Below are 19389 nucleotides of genomic sequence, written 5' to 3' on the forward strand. Positions count from 1 at the left end.
CAAGGGAAGAGTTGAGAAAAGGGAACCCATGACAGAAAAGGCCCAAGATAACCATGCTATGACTTTTTTCCCTCCGGGCCTTGATTTGCACCCATTTGTGCATAAGTCTGAAAGGGCAGGAGCCTTTTTGTAATTGAAGTTAACTTCAGAAGTAACTCTTGTCACTTACCTGACCAGCTTTTTGGAAGCGTACATTAAGTGAATCATAGAGGTCAATTTAGAGCATTTTATCTCCTTCACGCCTTCCAACTTAACCCCTCCATGTGTCCACCTCCCCACCAGGACAGAACTCTACTGCATTCTTGAAGGCTTCATTTTGTTTTTAATCTACTTTGAAACAAACCTTCCCACTAAGGCCATTGTGGAATGGAAGAATCTTGAACTTCAGATCAGAATTTGTGAACAACAGACATTTCAGAATTCAGTGGCCTGATGAGAAATAATATTTTATTTCATTCCTTAAAAAATGTCATGTTTCTACAAACAGCCATAATCAGATATCAAGGACTTTGACCCCCTAATACAAGCTTCCTAGTAAAAATTAGTGAGTAAAAACTTTCTTCCAAAATACTAATAAGTGTCCATTGAGTAGTTTTAGACAACCTCCCAAATTCAGTACTCCTTATTTTTAGATCTGATTCTGCCACTTTTTTATGGGGAGATTTTTGGACAAATCACTCTGCCCCAGGGTCTCATTATCTTCATCGATGAAGAAAAGGAAGTTAGCCTAAATTATTTTTATGACTCTAACATTTTGCTATTTATTACTATACACCTCACAGTTAGATAAAATAGATTCAGAGGCTTTATTCTGTGTTGCTTAAGAAAATAGAGTTGCCAGACCAGAAAAGGGCTACTGGTCTGTGTTAAGTACATTTCCCAAGGAAACGCTGAAAGAGTTAAACAGATAGCTGCCGGGGGCACTAATGAAGTAGCAGTGCTTTGCTCTGATTCTGAAATGGAAGGAAGCCATGAGTATCCAAAAAAGAAGAGGAGGAAAAAAACCTCCCTCCTGAAGGCAGCTATTCTGGAAACCTAGTGAGCTGCACACCAGGCATCTTCCTGACCCGCCAATCATAAGATGATTTCAAAGAAGGTAGGTCAGCTACCACCCACCTGACTGCCGTCTCTCAGGAAGTTAGGAGCTGACTCAAGGAGAATGTACTAATGAATGTAATCTGTCGCCACTTTGCAGGAGGCTGAAATGATCACTTCCTGGGAGTTAAGATTACATAATAGTAGAGCTGCATTGACTAGACCGGGAGAGAGACAGCTCTTCCAACCTGCCTTGGGAGTTGGGTGATGCTAGTCAAAAATAGTACTTTTAACAACTTGAGGGAAGGGGCTGGGGGTGGGCTAAGCTGGTGAGGGGTATTAAGGAAGGCACGTGTTGTGAGGAGCACTGGGTTTTATAGGCAACTAATGAATCACTGAACCCCACATCAAAAACTAATGATGTACTATATGCTGGCTAGCTGAACATAATAAAAAAATTTTTAAAAAATAGTATGTATTAATGAAACAAATAAGTCTGGTATTTGCTCCTGATTTTTTTTATTATATTATGTTAGTCACTATACAGTACATTTTTCTTAAAAAAAGCCATTGCTTCACTACTCTTATTTGACCTGTCGCAGTAATACAAAGAACCAGCATGATAGAAGCCTTGAGAAAAGAGGATGGATCTATTGTGGAGTCCGAGCAAGCCAGCTTGGGTTCAAAGTCACCCTCCATCTCCAGAGGAGAGGGAGACCAAGACATTTGCTGACTTTCTTAGCATGTTTCCTCATCTCAGAAGGGACCATGATAGTAACTAATTTACCAGTTATTTAAAGAATTCATAAGATTTAAAAGAGTGAATGTAAAGAAATTGTACTGTACCTAACATATGATCCTATATTACTCATTATTATCATCTCTGCATCTGCCAAAGTCCGCATTGACTTTTAACATGTGCATTTCTAGAACGCGGTATGACTTGTAAATAATGAAATTCTGTTAATATGCACCAGTCCCCCGGCCTGAGAGGTGATGTTGACTGTAATAGTAGAAATCCTAGTGAAGGAAACCACACTAATACAAATGTTCCTATTTGCTTTCAACACTGTGTAGAAGAGAGAATATCATATTCCATGAAAATAAATGCTCCTTCTGTGGCAGTTAGTCTGTTCATGTGGTAGAAATGGGCACAGTAATCCACTGCTTCTTAATCACATCCTGCTTTGATGCAACTAATTTGTTCTGTTCTGGCTAAATTCTCATTTAAAATATTATTATTATTATTATTATTATTATTATTATTATTATTATATTTTTGGTATGAATTTGTCAATGGAAGACAAATGCATTGACCAGTAAACAGTATTTCATAACCCACTTGATACACTACATTTCTCAATATAAATGGACATACTGGTATTCTGGTTTACATACAAGCTTCTTATGTAAGAAGTTAAAATGAGTTATTCCTCTGAAGCCCATTCATTGCCAGCTGTACTACTGACTTTTTTAGCCTACAAAGTGGACAATTCCTTGGAAATGAATGATGTTTCCAAATAACCAGCATCGATGACAGATCTTTCAAACTGGAAGAAAGGACTCCAGTCATAATGTGTATTAAATAAAAGCGAATGTGGGTATTTGGAGACCCCCAATAAAGCTCAATTTCAGGGTTGTGAATATAGTCATTCTTGAAAGCAAATATTGTAACTTAATTGAACTCATTCCTTTACATACTTTCCCCTTCCTCACTCTACTGAAAGCTACCCCTGTGCCCCCTGGCCCTATTCTTAGAGCTGGGTTTCCACGTGGGGAAACGGAACCACAGAACCAGAGATGGCTTGAGCTAGAATGGACCAGAATGATGATGACAGGTCCCAGCTGTCCTACTCTGATCCTTTCCCTCTTGGGCCTGAATGGGCATAATCATCATGAAGGACCATGCTTACAGGTCTGGATTCCCTCCATCTTCCCTCCTGTGCTATTTTATTTTATTTTTTGTATTCTTTTAAAAAAATAAATTCAATTAATTAACATATAGTGTATTATTAGTTTCAGATGTAATTTAGTGATTCATCAGTTGCATATAACACCCAGTGTTCATTATATCATGTACCCTCTTTAATACCCATCACCCAGGTACCCCATCCCCCTATCCACCTCCCGTCCAGCACCCCTCAGTTTGTTTCCTATGATTAAGAGTCTCTTATGGTTTGTCTCATTCTGCTGTGAATTTCCCAGCTGAAAAACATCAGGACAAAGAGCAACTTCCAAGTGAAAGTACATGACATCGAGCATATTCTAAACTAGTCTCTGGGCTTCCGATGGAGTATATTCCCTTGTTTGTGAGTTTGTGTTTGTGTGCTAGTGTGGAGGGTGTATGCCTGAGTTTTGGATGGTATGATTAACTATTTCTCCTCAACCAGCATACATACTATTATTATTTTAATCCTATCCTTCTCTGTATCTTCACTTTCTCATTTATAACACATTGATGCTAACACTAATGTCTGCCTAGGTTTGTTGGGAGAATTAAGTGGTAATACATCTGAAGCGCTTAGTGCAGTGCTCGGTGTGTTCGAGCACAACCCAAATGTCAGTTTAGCGGTGTATGTCAGAGCAGTTGGGTACCATTTGTAATTAATTTGCTTTATGACAAGGCGTTTCATGCATATGTTCACTCCTCATCACTCTCTACTCTCTTTTCTGTAATTTACATTTTTCTTGATACCACTTGATTATCCTCTACTGTGCTTTATAATTCATATTTTAATTTCTACTTTTCCTACCCACTAGATTATAGGACCCACCAAGGTGGGATGCTTGGTCTTCATCAGTGCTGTTCCCAATGCCTAAAACAGTGCCTGACCCATCACATGTGGACATGAAATATCAGTTGGGTGAATGACAAAAGGGCAACTCTGTGAGGCAGTGGAGCAGGGTTTACTCTTTCCATTTTGCAGCAGAGAAAGGTGAATCCCTAAGCATTTTTGTCATTTGCCCAAAACCACACAGCTACAAATTCCCAAAGCCACTGCTAGAAACCCAGAGATGTATTAAGACTCTGAAAGGAGGAAATGTCTTGGGCCAACAGTCAGGTCCTGAGGTTTGTCAGAATCTAGAGGGGCACTAATAAGGGAGAAAGAAAAGCAATTTATTTGTTTGTTTGTTTGCTTATTTTTAGAGAAAATCAATTTAGTGGGAGAAAATCTAGTTGAAAGGCTGAGGCTAGGACAGGTTGTGGAGAATCTTGAATTTCAGGCTGGAAGGCTTGCCCTGTATCAAAGAGGCAATGGGAGCCATTAACTGTTTCAAAAGATGTAAATGCCATCATCGGGTCAAGTTTTATGATTTCTTTTTTTTTTTTTAAAGATTTATGTATTTATGTATTTATGTATTTATTTATTTATTTATTTGACAGAGACAGCCAGCGAGAGAGGAAACCCAAGCAGGGGGAGTGGGAGAGGAAGAAGCAGGCTCCTAGTGGAGGAGCCTGATGTGGGGCTTGATCCCGGAACGCCAAGAACACGCCCTGAGCTGAAGGCAGACGCTTAATGACTGCGCCACCCAGGTGCCCCAAGTTTTATGATTTCTGTATTAAAATTACTGCATTTTTCCTTTGCCAGTATACTTATATCTTAACATGCTTTGGGGGAAGATGTTTTCAGGTTATACAAACACGTACTATACAATGCACACTACATCCCAACTCTGACCATCCTCTGCCACAGGACACACTAAAAACGACGTGTACCTGACATGTGACCTTGGCCCAGTAAGCAAGTCCTAGACCCTGCTAGTAGGTGACCATGAAATCATGAGGGCATTTGATGTTTCTGATCAGTGTTAGGGCTCCTATTTGAAGACTCCAAACTCCCTCCCAAGGAATGTCATGTACTTCGTGATTTGTCTGCTGCCTCCTTCTGCAGGCTGATCTATTACTACCAGCCCTTCACACACATGAATATGTGACCCCATGCCTGTCAGGGTGAATTAATGACAGTTCCTAAGATTCCTGAGCTAACACCTCCCTACGTTCTTCATGCTTCTATGGACCCAAGAACACAGAAACTAGCGTAGTGGCTGGATCACTGCCAGTCCTGAAAAATTAGATATTATATTGTATTACATTTTTATCATACATTTATATTATGATACTATAGAAATGTTTTTGGCATTATGAAATATTTTGACATTATATAAATATTTATTATATTATTATTATTATTCTATCCAACAATTCTCCTTGGAAAATATGTGTACATCTTTCAGAAGTCTTATTTTTTTATTGGCTAATTTCATGCCCTTATCATCTCTGGACCAGACTCCATCTTGCATAAATTTCAACTACATTACCTGGGATATTTTATTATTTATTTTCTATATCTGTCCTTGTCTCCTACAGTGTTTTCTTGCTGAGGACCGAGCTCTACCTTTCTCTCTCTATCTCCAGGCTCTACCAGCACTTGTCACAGCTATAATTACACACATAAGGAATAAGTCTATGCCCCACAGTAGGTATAAGCAAAGCCAAAAAGACCTTCTGTCTTTGAAAATGTTCAGAGGTTTTCTCTCTCAAGATCTCCAACCATGGAGTTTTCTTTAGCTTTTGTAATGAATTTCATTATAATTAATTCGAGGGGACTATGAAAATCTATCTCTGAAATCCTCTTACTTTTTGAAAAAAGAACCAGACTGACTGGTGAACATTCTGCCCAGGAATGGCAATCAGAAACCTTCAACCTTCTGGCCTTGTGGCCAACAGGTAACTTTTTGCCTCTATCAGAGATTGGCTGGATGCATTTACCACCTGGGGAGGATCCATACTCTTCAGAAACATTAAAATGACTCTTTTTAAGTCTTATTTTATTTAAATTCAATTAATTAACATACAGTGAGTGTTATCATTAGTTTCAGAGGTAGAGTTCAGTGATTCATCAATTGCATATAACACTCAATGCTCATCACATCACGTGCCCTACTTAATACTCATCACCCGGTTACTCCATCCCCCCACACCCTCCCCTCCAGCAACCCTCAGTTTGTTTCCTAGAGTTCAGTATCCCTTATGGTTTGTCTGCTTCTCTGATTTCTTATTTTATTTTTCCTTCCCTTCCCCTATGAGCCTCTGTTTTGTTTCTTATATTCCACATACGAGAGAAACCATATGATATTTGTCTTTCTAATTGTCCTTGAGATTTGTGTAATTGCCTCTTCTATGTTACTCATAAAATCAAGCCTCCTGAAATTGCTTTCTCAGTGTTCACAAGAAACCGCTGTACTACTAGTGTCAACCGCATCCCACATCAAGAGCTGAGCCGTACTTCTGACTGCTGCATTCCTTTGAGGTACCCTTCCACCGCCACAGTCAGTCCCAACTCAGAACTTCTGGGAAAAAGCAACATTCACCATCCCCTCTCCAGTGAACTCTTAGAGCATATAGGGTATGAGATGTCATTAAATTGTCTGGAAACACACACACACATACATACACACAAACACAGTTTGCTGTCCTTTATTGGAAACCATGTTGAGATGCATGCTTGCTTCCTGTCTCTTCCTCTTCTTTCCACTACTTCCACGTGGCTCTCTGGTAGGACATATCTCCTTTATGGGACACCTAATCCTATCCTAATGAAACATAGAAGACAGATTTTGGCTGTTCATCAATCATACCATTCTGTACCTATAGCTGGCCAAAGATGGGAAGTCAAGTCTGTAATAAGTGTTTTACAGTTCCTTCAACTTTCTGCTCCACTCCCGATGTAATTCAATTGTCCTCTGCTCATTCTTCTGCTATTTCCCTAATTCAATTGGATGGACCATCTACTGGTAGAGGTGAGAGAATATACTAGGATGTATTGAGTATCAGCTAATTTCCAGACCAGTTGCTAGATATGCAAAGAAGCACACACAGTATCATTTAATTATAAAACTTTCTGAATTATTACTGTTATCATCTCCATATTTCATATGGGAAAATAAGGCTCTGAGAGTGAGATTTCCCTGAGCCTAAGGACTGATGGTTAGTAACTGGTAGAACTAAAATTACAAGCCCTGAGCTGTATGACTCATTAGCCTATGCTCACTCACTGTATAGTTTCCTCCATCCCACCCACGACCCATTTATGCTTATAGCTTTCTCGGTGACCAGCACATGGTGTGCCCTCATCAAATATTCATTTACTGAATTAAATTATACTAAAGATAACTAGCATAAGGGTGACAAACTAAACACTGTTGCTCCAATTTGCTGGAGACTGAGCATTTTCCTGGACTTGGGACTTTCGTTGCTAAAAGCAGGAAAATCCCGGAGATAGGTTGGTTACCCTAATAGCATTAATATAAGTAGAACATGATATACACTCAAAACCCATTTATACCCATTATAGTTCTATCCATGTCCTATTTCACAATGGATGCAAGAAAAGTAATGAAACATAATAGGCTAGTGGATGGCAGGTGCTTGCTTTAAAAGTAAGAAGTTCTAGTATGGCAGTAACAACTTAGAAAATTGTTCCTCTTTCTATAAATTGGAATTTGGTTTAAAAATACAATAAACAGGAGATATATGAAAGAGGTGATGGGGATTAAGGAGTGCACTTGTTGTGATGAGCACTGGGTACTGTATGGAAGTGTTGAATCACTAAATTGTACACCCAAAACTAATATTATGCTGTATGTTAACTAACTGGAATTTCAATGGAAACTTTTTAAAAAATTTAAAAATATGATAAACACATCGACCTACCTATCTAGGCATACCTAAAATATAAATACACATTTATTATTAAACTCTGTTCTGATTATCATAATCTATGGTATCATCAGAAAAAATCTGTACTTCCAGTTGTAAAAAAAAATAGTTATAAGCTCCTCAAAAACGTTGTACGACTTCAGACAAGAATGAACAACTCTGAGTTGGTGACAACATGCATATGAAGTTTGTTTCATTCTTAAAAGCTCTTTCATACATATTATTGTATTAGTTCCTAAAACCAAGTGTATCTTTAAACTGCATCTCATTTATCTCTTTATATGTACTAAAAATTTTTTACAAAGAACACTTCTTCGGTCATCAGAAAGGATGAATACCCACCATTTGCATTGACATGGATGGAAGTGGAGGCGATTATGCTAAGTGAAATAAGTCAAGAAGAAAAGCAAAATTATCATATGGTTTCACTCATATGTGGAACATAAGGAATAGCACAGAGGACCACAGGGGAAGGGAGGGAAAACTGAATGGGAAGAAATCAGAGAGGGAGACAAACCATGAGAGACTCCGGACTCCGGGAAACAAACTGAAGGTTACAGAAGGAAGGGGGGTGGGGGAGGGGGTAATTGGGTGATGGGTATTAAGGAGGGCACATGATGTGATGAGCACTGGGTGTTACAGGCAACTACTGAATCGTTGAACACTACATCAAAAACTAATGCTGTACTATATTTTGGCTAGTTGAATATAATAAATATATATAAAAATAGATAAGGAAGGAAGGAAGGAAGGAAGGAAGGAAGGAAGGAAGGAAGGAAGGAAGAAAGGGAAGGAAGGAAGGAAGAAAGAAAAGAACACTTCAATTTGTTGATAAAGAAACTGGAACTATGGATATTAGTTGATCAACTTCACCGAGATCACTTGTGTTTTAAGCGGCAGGGCAGGAGGAATAGCAGGTCTGGACTTTCCACAGGTCCAAGCTGACTCTAGTTAATGGAAAAACTAGAATGGAGCTGATTTTCTTTTCTCTGCAGCTTTTCCCTTATCATTTGACCATTGTCCTCTTAACATTTCCAAGTCTTGGCTTCTGTGATGATATCCTCCATGTAGGCAGCAACAGGAACACTCTCTGACATCAACTGGTCCCACAACATTGCCCAGAAATTCTTTTGTGTTTCTCTCATTTTCTCCACAGTATCTACTTCAACAACTTTCACTTTGCTCAAGCTTCTGATCCTAGCAATAATGTTCTCATTCCAGCAGGTGACCTAAACTCAAATTCCAAAAAGGTAGGACAAAGTATTGGATGATAACTCTATTGACCTCTTGCCAAACAGCTGGAAGGAGTGCTTCTTCTTTGGGAGTCATTCTTGTAGTTTTCATTTTATGTCCTCCTTTAGGGGAAGCTGATTGCTTACTATCCCTTTCAGTTCTGTACCTTTGCCCTCTTACATTCTCCTGGTGCCTTTCCTTCTGTAATAAACTCACTTGACCATTTCCAGTTTTTAAATGAACAAAAGGAGCAAACAAACAAGCCACTACCAACATCACCTATAACAAGTAGAACATTCCTGCTTTAGGAATCCATTCTGGGAATATATTTCACACTTATGCAGAATGATGCATGAACAAGTTTATCCATTGTAGCCCTGTTGGAAACAGACAAACAATGGGAGGCAGTTGAGGGGTCTTTCAATAAAGGATTGGTTAAATAGTTGATGGTATGATGAAGTAGCATGATGCTGTGCAAGAGAATAAGGGGGCTCTTTATGATCTGACATTGGAAAGATTCCCAAGATATATTGTGAGGTGAAAAAAGCAAGGAACACAGTTGTATAAATAATAATATAACTTCTGTTTAGATAAAGGTAACAAGATAAGAACATATTTTGATTTGCTTATATAGGTGTAAGGAAACTTTCAGGATACAAAAGAAACAAAGCTGTGGACATTGAGGTAGATTCAGATGGGAACTGGCTGGAATAGAAGGGGTTATGGACAGAGACTTCTCACTATAGAAGCTTGTGTACTTTTTGGTTTATGAGCCATATGGATGCTCTACTTATTTTTAAATTTGGTTAAAATACCTTATTTCCACATTCGGCTCCAGTTACCAAATTCCCCCTACTTTTTCTTTCATGTCCAAACGTCTTGAAACACTCCACGCTGTTGTATGCAGTCTTCATCTTCTTTTTACTCATTCCTCTATTGCTTTCCAATTTCTGCCTTCATCATGACGATGAAACTCATCTCACAAGCCTTCTACTTGTTAAATTCTACAGCCACCTCTCGACTGATCTAAATTAAACTGTGTGTGGTTAGTTTCAACATCTTTGTCTGTTTAAGATGCTCCCTCCCTTGACTGCATTATGCACTGTTTTCCTCTCTAGAATGCCTTCTCAGTCGGCTTGAGAACTTTGAAACAGAATTACCAGAATCACAAAGGAATGGGGAGTGCTGGTTACAGTTGGGTTGGAGTAAGTGCCTAATGCCTGAGAGATGAGATACAAGATCTTGTCTCTCCTGTGTCGTTCAAACTGTTGGTGATTTCCATTCCATGTCATTAGATGCAAGTTCTATGCCAATGACTCATAAATTAATATTTCCAGCTCCAATCTGACTCCTGAGATCTAAATTCTTATACCCAATGGCCTATTTGCCATCTCTACTTGGATGTTATTATGCACATCTCCATCTTAACATGTCTCAAAATGAACCCTTTATCTTCTCGCCTCCTCATCCACTCTCACTCCAAAGCCTCTCTTTCGGGAACATCAGCACTCTCTCTTTTCTTCCAAATGTCCTAGCCAATATCTTTGGGTAGACACTTACCTCTTTCTTTTCTCCTTTTTTTTTTTTTAATGCCCTATATCAATCAATCAGCAATTCCAGTCATCTCTTAACTTCTAAAATAATCCAACTACTTTTCAGATCTTTCACAATAGCACCTTAGTCAAAGCCACCATCACCTGTGCCCTGAATTACTTTGATACTCTCCCCACCCCCAGCCAGGCTGTTCTGCATGTCTGCAGTCCATTCCCTTTCAAGTAGCCTGTACTATCTTCTAAAACAATGGCATGGTCTGCCACATGCCTACACAAAGCACTTCCCTCCTGTGGTTACCTTCTGTAATCATTTTCTTTTGAGCATAAACAATTACCACAAATGCATAGCTTAAAACAGCATCCACTTATTAACTCATAATTCTGTAACTTACAAGTCTGGGAATAGCATCACTGGGAACTCCAGGTTGGAAGGCTCAGAGACCGCCATGAAGATCTTGGCCAGGGCTGTGGTTCCATCTGAAGCTCAAGGTTGTCTTCCAAACATATCCAAATTATTGGTTGAATTTACTTCCTGACATCTGTGGACACCACAGCAGCTTCCATCCTCCAGCAGGGATATTTTTCTCACTTTGAATCTCAGGTCAGGCCCACAGAAGATAAGCTCCCTCTTTAAAACCTTCTGCATCATGTAATGTTATCTTTCCATGGTGGTCACTATCCATCATATCCAGAGCTCAAACTCACATTACAGGAAGGGGTGATAAGAGCATTTATAGCAGAGGGGGATATCTTGTTAGTCTGGGAGTCTTCATAAATATCTGCCTACCACACCTTCTCACTTAGAGTAAAATCCAAATCCTCACTCTGGCCTTACAAGATCTGCCCCTGCCTACCTCTCTAGCCCCATCTCCCACCTCTCTCCCCATTATTCACTAGCTACCCTGGTTTCTTTGCTGCTCCTCAAACATTCCAAGCCTCTCCTGTTAAGGGCCTTTGCATTTTCCATTCTCTCTACCTGTAGCATTTGGTTATATATCCTCATGCTAATTCCTTCTGCTCAAATGTCATCTCATCAAAGAGACCACTGTATATACAACAAAGAGCACCCAAGCACCAGATTTTCCTTCAAAGTACATCAGCACCCTCAGTGACCCACATAAACTTGTTTAGTGCCTGCATGACCATGTGCACATGCATAGGGGTGTGTGTGTGTGTGTGTGTGTGTGTGTGTGTGTGTGTGTGTGTGTGTTCCAACCAGAAATGTGAGTTCTACATGAGCGGGACTTTTGTTTGGTATTGACAGGACATCTCAATATTTAGAGGAGTGCCTGGCACATTGTTGACATCAGTACATATGCATTAAATTAGTGAATGTGTTGACCGAGGAAATGGATTCATGAATGAATGAATCAGGTCATGGAATTCAGTGTTTGTTTGGTTCTGAAACTTTGGTCTGCTTAAGAATTCATAGGTGAGGTGCTAAGGCTCCATTCCTAGATATCTTGAACCTCACCACCTAGGGTAGAATGCCAAAATGTGCATTTTAAACATTTCTCTTGTTGTTCAGATGCTGAAATCCACAGACTACACTTATAAATATCCATGGTGTCATTGGATTTTCAACTGGGGTCTTAAACACTACCCTGCACCACCTACCGAGTCAGGATTAGATCAATGTCTAGAATCAAGATCTGTGGCTTTCCCTCCAGTGATCTTTATTCATTAATTTAATGACATACAATATCCCAGACTGTGCGTGACAGTGGGGAAAAAGCGAGAGGAAGCCCTTGTCCTCACAGAACTTAATGTTAGTGCGGGAGACGGACGGTGGACAAGTGATGAATAATCAGCCTATAATTCCCATTCAGACCATCTGTAGGCGGCTTCCTCAGCTTCTATTTTGTGATGGTTGCAAACTACCTGAAAATTGTGCGGGGTATTTTATTTTCGACATCGATTTCAGTTCACTCAGTGATTTTATGTATCCTGTTCTCTGAACAGCCATCTCTCTGGAGAAGGCCTGGATCGCCCGTATCTTCCTTCTAGTAAATAATTAAAGGCACTCAGCATAGGACAATTATCAGGCTGCCTTTCCTGGGCCTGGCCTCCTGCCCTCCACAGAACACATGGGCTTCTTTTGACAAATGTCATTGGTCCCCAAAGCGTGCTTATTCCTGGTAGCAAGTTTAATGATGTGAGTATTGCAGATCATGTCCCCTTGTAATGTTAAGCATTTATAGAAACTACCTCCCACATCCTGCAATTAAAGCACAGTCTGTAAAATAATTAGTCACTAAGAAAGAATGTCAGGCACTTTTAGGGGTTACCAGGATGACATTAATTTCATCAGTAATTGTTCAGGCAGCCAGGATCTTTTCAAAAAGCTACTCAAAGAAATAATTTCTATGCTACCAAACTCCAAATGCATATGTTTCATTGTTTCAAAACAATTAAGGTAAGTGGTAAGGTGAGTGATATCAAATAGCTATGCCCAGTAAGAGAAATATGAGGCAATGCTGTTTTTAAGTAGTCTAGTATAGTGGGAACATTATATGCTGAGCAGTCATTTAGAGCCCGTTAAAATTCTTCCTTCTGCCACTTACCTAGTGTGACCTTGATCAGGTAACACCTGCTTATAACCCACATCTGCACTAACGGAGGGAGGAAGGAGGGAGTAACGCGTGTCTCATAGCGAGAGTGCAAGGGTTCCGGGAGCTGATATATAGATATGCCTGCCACAAGGATGAACAAAAATGGTTCAAAGAGAAGGATGTGAATTCATTGCAGCAACAATGAAGATGTTAAAAAGCAAGTAATTGCAGAACGCAAGACCTGGAACGGACCTTAGATACTGGGTGGAAATCCCTTATTTATATGGGTGCTGCCTCAAAGTCTTTGGGTTTCCCTCAGCAAATTTTGCTGGAAAAAATTTTGATCATAATCCATGTTTGAGGATACCAAACGTAGTGTTTATTCACCCCACTCATCACTTCCCCTTCATAGTTTTAAAGCACGCCCAAAAATCTTGGTAATTAATTTCATAGGTACTTTCATTTAGGATATGTGTCATTATGAATCAGCAGGATTTAAAATTGGGCAAAGAACCATTGGACCTCAATTAATAGAAGACAATAGCGTCCATGATAACTTAGTTGCAAATATGCACCTAGATATAAATAAATACAACCTGAGATCAAAGCGGTGGGATTAAGAATCTTCTTAATTTTCTTAGTGCTACACACTATCAGAAGCCAGGCCCATGTGGTGGAAGCAGTTTTTAGTGGGATTCTGCTCAGAATTTTAGTGACTTTATTCTTATCTCAGATTGTTTCTCATGTTGGGAAAAGACTATGTCTCTCTCTGCTTGTTTGCTCATCCAAAGCGAAGTCTGTTTGGAAATGGTTAATAAATGCAACACAATGTCCCCCCTTTCAGAATGAGCCAATTTGGGATAATCAAATTTCCATCATTTAAGGGGCCAATTTTCCTTTTCTTCTTCCTCATTTGCTTTCCTGCAGTACACCTGTTGTACAGTAGTCAGCAGAGGGGGATTTGAATAATAACACTACTTTACATGTAAATGCAGCGTTTCATCCAAGTATCTCAAAGATCTCTGTAAACATTATCCGGCTGAATACAGATTATGAACACCACTTTGAAGCTAAGAAAATGGGTACCATACGGGTAAGCAACTTGCCTAAGGTCACACGCTAAGACTATGGCATTGCTCAAGAGAGGCTCCTGGTCGTTTAAGAATTTAATCACTCCCATTTGCCCAGGTAAGGGAGTCCATGTGCCTTATAACTCAAAGCTCCTGATGTTCCCACTCGAGCATCATTTATTGTATTCACATAACCCACAATCACAGCCTCTCCATTCCATCAGGCATTTCACCCCATAATCCATCTTACGACTTTCTGTCAGTGTTGACCGTCCATGTAATGTCACATATCACTATAATTCTTAAGGTTAAAGACAGTGTACATGATTTTCTCTTGTTGAGTTTTAACTTCCACATTTTAAAACCTGGCTCACTGAACATAATGCAGTATGTGAAAATGGATAGTTTAGAACGAAGAGAATATCTACAATTCTTATTTGCAAATCTAATGTGCAGGATAAAAGAAATGCAAAGATCGATAGTAATGGAGCACTGAGGTTGCCAAGAGGAAGATTTTAAAACTTGGGAATGTAAAAGGCATTTCTACTTAGTTGTACAAGTGTGCTGTTTGTCCTGTCTGACTTAGAGGGGAATGAGGCTAGGCTATCTTTGTTGTAATATATACAATGGTGAGTAGGACGTTTTAGGAGAAAATCTCAACTTTTCCATTTCCAAGATGGCAATGTGTCCTTAAAGCAGGTACAAAATGCTAAAAAAATGTGGGCATATATAAAGCAGCCAGCACTCTGTGGGAACCCCACGGTCCTTCCCCCTTCTTTGTTTGCTCCAAAGCAGGTAGAACACTGTCACGGGGTCCAACGTAGGGAGCGTCCCCGAGCCATCTCACGTGATGTGCCCTCAACGTGAACGCACGAGGGATGCCCTTTGGTTCCAGGACTGCTGTTAATTCCCTGTGTGGCCTTGCTAGGTCACTCATCCTCTTTGCAGCACAATTCTTGCAACTAAAACAGAAAGTCTTAAATCAGGCAATCACTCAAGTTCCTCCCAGATCTAAAATTATACGAGTGTTTTATGATCTGGGCATATCATGATTGACTAAGGGAGTTTTAAACCACGAGACCAACTCTAGAATATTAACGGTGTTGCTCCAAATAGCTCTAATTTCCCTTGATGTCTGCTTTATTGCTGTCTGTGCAGTCCCGTATGGAAGCCACAAGCCACAAGGGGCTAGGAAACAACTCCAGTGTGTCTGGTCCAAACTGGGATGTGCTGTAGGTATAAAATACACACCATATTTTAAAGACTTATTTAAAAAAATCATCTAAAATGTCATTGTAGTTTTTATTTTAATTGCATATTGAAACGTATGTTGATAAAATAGACTATTCAATGTATTTTTTTCTGTTTCCTTTTACCTTTAATATGGCTTCTAGCAAGTTTATTTACTTATTTTTTTAAAGTACCATCTGAATACCTCACCTTTTATTTTACAATTAATAGTTTAAATTTCATTTATTTATTTAATTAATTTATTTATTTATATTTCTTTGAATTAGATAATTTATTTCTACTTCTAATAGACAGCACTAGCCCAGATAACACGCTTAAATCTACACATGTGTGCTGATATGTGCACTAAGGACTATAATATATGTGTAATCAAACTGCAGATTTTCACCTCAAATATTCCTTTAAAATATCATTGATCCCATTTCCTGACCTCAGCCCAGTCACATACTCTTATTCTTATCTTATTGATGAGGCGCCAATAGATAAACTCAATGGCCCAAGTCAGAGATCCTACAAAAAGCAGTGCAGTGCCCACAACTCAGGTCTCCAACAATGTCATTGTACAAATTTACTTTAAAAATACTACACATAGGGGCACCTGAATGGCTCGGCCAATTAAGCATCTGCCTTTGGCTCAGGTCATGATCCTAGAGTCCCGAGATCGAGCCCTGCATCAGTGTCCCCGCTTAGCAGGGGGGGTCTGTTTCTCCCTCTCTCTCTCTCCCTCTCTCTCAAATAAATAAATAAAATCTTTTAAAAAGTGCTACACATAATAGATTCTTCCATTTTCTACTCATTTTGATGGAGTGGTATCTTATGGGGTTTTTGATTTTGTTTTTTGCCAATTTTAAAGAATATTCTTTGCCTCTTTCATTCTTTACTTCGGTGTTGAAAGTTACTATCACCTGAACAATAATGTTGAGATCTGAGGCTGCACTGTTAAAGTCATTACCCTTCCTTCCCCAAATTCTGAGCAATTAAGAAATAAGACAAATGAATGGCAAAGAGCAGAAGAGGGCAAAGCCTCCTCTTTATCACCAGGAAGGCCTTGGTTGCTGGACTGCTGGACATGGATTTATACCAGGGGGGCAATGAAAGAGAAGACTGACAACCCCTGCTTCTTGGCAGCCATCTTTCTGGAATGCTTACTCTGTTGTTTATATTATGTCCCCATGAGGCTCTCAAATATGCCAGGCAGGACGTTGATTACATGAACCCCACTGACACTTTACATTCCTTATTACTTATTCATTCCCTACCCTATTTTTCACCCCAACTTACACCCATCCATATTATCCAAAACAGTAAATCAACAGTTTTGTCTGAGATGAAATAAAAGCATTAGGATTCTACAATAAAAAGACATAATGATACTCCAATAATAAAATGCCCAAAAAAAGGCTATATCTCAAATTTGAATATAAACTCCTCTAATTATGAAATTCCCAAGGAGAAATTAAAGTTCAAAGATTATTTCCCATTGCACTTTACATCTAAAGATGTCAAAGTCTGAAGGTATTAAGTCCAAAATCAAATTGTCTTGCCCTTATGAGTTAAAATTAAAAGAAGTTTAAGGCTAAAATGAATTATCTTCAACAATTTATTCTTCTCAGTCTCAGCTAAAAAGATTGTCATTGTCCAGTATATTGGGGTTCCTTTAGCAACTACCACCTGGGCTCTTTCTCCCCGGAATCGTATCCCCAGGGAATGTATTAACTTAATCCCAAGCTCTCAGGATCCTCACTTTTTTTTTTTAAGATTTTATTTATTTATTTTGACAGAGAGAGAGACAGCCAGTGAGAGAGGGAACACAAGCAGGGGGAGTGGGAGAGGAAGCAGGCTCCTAGCGGAGAAGCCTGATGTGGGGCTCGATCCCAGAACGCTGGGATCACGCCCTGAACCCAAGGCAGAGGCTTAATGACTGCGCCACCCAGGCGCCCCAGAATCCTCACTTTTAACATGCCCTAAGAGTGAGATGCACAGTCATGGGTATCAAAGAACAGGTTCCACATTTACTGAATTTAGAGAGCAATACTTAACTCTTAAAACAGCTATCCAAAGAAAATCACGTACCTAGAACGTGTGTATTTGGCACTGACAAAGATTGAAGATTAAAACAGCAAGACCTGTATATACAGTGATTCTTACCCCAATGGTTGAACCACTGCCAATCACAGCAGACACTCAGTGGTATCTGTATAAAGGCAGATAGATGGGAAAATAAAATAAAAATAATTTTAAAAAATGTCTTCTTGCTTTTATCCTTACTGGGCTATCATCAGTCTATACATGTTGTCCAAAGTCCACAACATTTGAACTTAGCTGAGATAAACCCTCAGTCAGTGGTTAGTTATGATTCTACCCATTAACCATTTCTCAGGACAGAAGATGGGTTGGGGAAGAGCCCATATATTCATAATATTTTTAATTCCACTTTCTTTTTTGAGCCTCATATTTCTGGCACCTCAACACTTCAATGAGCACAAGCTCTTTGTAATTATATAATGTGCCACTGTCATGAGACCAGGCATTTTCAGTTTAAATGGAATCGTCATTCACTGACTACCTAAGCATTGCTTAGCCTTTTTATTAAATTACATATGATCCTTTATTTTTTTATTTTTTTCATTTTTTAAATTTTTTTATGATTTTTTATTATGTTATGTTAGTCACCATACAGTATATCCTTAGTTTTTGATGTAATGTTCCATGATTCATTATTTGCATGTAACAGCCAGTGCACCATGCAATACGTGCCCTCCTTAATGCCCATCACCGGCCTATCCCAATCCCCCACCCCGCCTCCCTTCTGAAGCCCTCAGTTTGCTTAGGATTTTAAGCTATGCCTTGATTGGCTCACTGTTGTATATCTGAACTGGGTGGCCTTGAGGTTTAAAATAGCAATATCTTATCAGATAAAGGACTAGTATACAAGAAAGAACTTACCAATCTTAACACCCCTCCAAAAAACCAAGTAATCCAGTCAAGATATGGAAGAAGACATGAACAGACATTTCTCCAAAGAAGACATAAAGATGGCCAACAGGCATGTGAAAAAAATGCTGAACATCAGCATCAGGGAAATATAAATCAAAACTACACCTCACACCAGTCAGAATGGCTAAAATTAACAAGTCAGGAAACAACAGGTATTGGCGGGGATGCAGAGGAAGGGGAACCCTCTCACACTGCTGGTGGGAATGCAAGCTGGTACAGCAACTCTGGAAAACAGTAGGGAGGTTCCTCAAAAAGTTAATTTTTTTTTTTCTGAAACCTTCTAGCTTCTTCCTTGCTATAGGTTAGAAGCAGAATTCAAAGGCACAGGGAGCAATGTAGTTCCATTATTACACATATTTTCTGTACATGTTACTGTAAAATTTAAAAACCCTGAATTAAATAAAATGAAATCATAGAGGAAGAAAAACCTTAAGAGACTCTTAACTATGAAACAAACTGAGGGTTGTTGGAGGGGAACTGGGTGGACGGATGCGGTAACTGGGTGATGGGCATTAAGGAGGGCACGTGACATAATGACTACTGGGTATTATATGCAACTGATGAATCACTGAACTCTACCTCTGAGACTAATAATACACTATATGTTAATTAATTGCATTTAATTACAATAAAATTTAAAAAATAAAAATAAAATAAAACAGCAATGTCTTTATTTAGAAAGATTATTTTTCATGTTGCTTAGGAAAAGCTTTTCCTATGTAAGCTCTGACCCTATAAGACCCTTTAGGGCCCCTCCCAATTTTGCTGACCTCTTAAGTCTGTTGAAGACCTCACTGCCCATCCATGGAAGCTAAATGTAGTTCATAGCTGCAGTAAAATAAACTCTGCCATAATCCTCTCTGGGTCATCTTCATCTTTGCCGAGGCCAGAGTGACCAACACTTATCATCTAGGATGTCTGTGTCTGCTGGGGCCAATTATGAAGCCCACGGAACTTTACTGAGATCTGCACATCCC

This window comes from Ursus americanus, chromosome 8, assembly GCF_024610735.1.
Source record: "Ursus americanus isolate L20-20 chromosome 8, mUrsAme1.1.p, whole genome shotgun sequence".
Taxonomy (NCBI): Eukaryota; Metazoa; Chordata; class Mammalia; order Carnivora; family Ursidae; genus Ursus; species Ursus americanus.